Raw genomic sequence first — 1912 nt, forward strand, 5'->3', positions numbered from 1 at the left:
GAGGACCTCTTTTTTACAATCATTGTACTTAGATAATTCTGATACTGAGTTATTTTTTTACAAATCATTTCATTGTTCCTTGGCCAGTTGTCTTTTGAATGTAAAAATTCAATTATGTCTTATTAATTAAGATTTAAACAGCTACACACACATCCTATACATAGGGTCTCCCCTCTCCGGGGATGTTGGCCAAGGAAATTATCGTAAGAATAGAGCTCTAAATTGGACCCACAGTCGTTAAATCCTTCATTGGTAGAATGGTGTTAGGTGGCCCTTTTTAGACTCTCTTCTGGTTCCCTGCTCACGGCTACCATAGTCTTTGACTCTGCCAGTTGAAGGGTTGCAGGACCAAAAAAGACTTTACTTCTTAGGCACTTGGCTAATCTTTATATCACCTTTGTTTCAGGACTGCTCACGTTATAGAATGACAGCTCGCATGAGTACAAATCACAACCCTAAGAATCACGCAAAGATCCTTGATCAGATTAAGCTCTACATGAAAGACCATGCACCAAAAGAAGCCCTAGCTGCTAGAACTAGACCTTTCCTTGCTAGAAAAGCCAAATTATGTATCACATACTATGGCAAGAAAAAATAAACCTGAGCTCACTTTTTTTGCAGACTCTTGCCCTATATCAAGGTTTGGAACTTACCGCGAAGCCCCTCTCTGTGGCCTCCTCTTTGGTCCTCAGATGTATTAGCAGTTTGGATGCTTCACAACTTATTTATGATTCAGCTCTTGTTTCGGACAAAAAACAGTCTGTCTTGCATATGTTATCATTTAATGAATGTGTAAAGATTCTAGCATCTTTGGACAAAGACCCACTAGAAGGTGTTAATCTGATTTCCCAATACATTGCCCAACGTCCTGTCCTTGCTTCACAATATCAGCAAGAGCTTGCCCTGTTCTCCTCATCTGGAGCTGAGCTGTCAAATTTCCTTAGAAAACTCTGTGGACTTAACCCTTCTTTTATCTGCACCCCAAATACCCCCCCCATCCCTTCAACTAGTGGCATCTTCTGTCGAGATAGTGCTGCTCTAGAAGCAGTAAAAGAGTTTCAATCTAACCTCTGCTCTCTCAATGATGTTAATCTCCTTGAGATGGTCCCTAAAATCTCAAAAGTATTTCCTGTCTTACCGATAAGACTAATAGAAATTGAATCTCTCGGAGTAGACCATCAACTATGGGTTCTACCAAACAAAGCCTTCCTGGCTCCTATTCTTAGTAAAACCTGGGTATACTTGGCCAACCTCCCCACCTAAACAGTGGAAGACTGCAAACTTAAAATTCTAAAAGGTGGTCAATTCTTGGACAAGGGAGAACTGATTAAAGCCCCCTTTAACCTTCACCTTATCGACCACTGCAAATGCCCCTCAAATACTGGATTGTACATACGTACTAAGGGTAGCATGGAATTTGCAAAAAGTAACCCAGATTTCTACACAGAGTCTATCTGGAATATCTTCTGCCCCTATGTAAAATGTGCCTGCACATTTCTTGACCCCAAAGGTACCTGTGAATCAAGCATCATGTGGTTTGACCATGCAATATGGTATATCCTCAACCATTTGGAACTGTTATTCCCAGAGAAACCAGTAGACTTTCATCTATCCCTCATCTGCTCATGGCTAGGTGGACAGGCCAAGCAGATTGTGATTGCACAAATTGCCTTTAACATCTTCCGAGGACTGATGCATGATATTCTGAAAGAACTTAAAGCTGAGGAACCCGGTCTATACCTCACCATGTATGCTAACTACAAAGGAGTCAAATACATCACTAATCTACTAAAACCTTGTATTGAAGAGGATGAGTCTCCTGCTCTAAAAAGAGCTGACTCTTTAGCTACTCCCAACTCTTTCACTTCCTTTTTTACACCTAGCTCCTCATCTAATCGAGGAAAGTCTTGTA

Source organism: Adiantum capillus-veneris, chromosome 24, assembly GCF_014529385.1.
Source record: "Adiantum capillus-veneris isolate H3 chromosome 24, ASM1452938v2, whole genome shotgun sequence".
In the NCBI taxonomy this organism is placed as follows: domain Eukaryota; kingdom Viridiplantae; phylum Streptophyta; class Polypodiopsida; order Polypodiales; family Pteridaceae; genus Adiantum; species Adiantum capillus-veneris.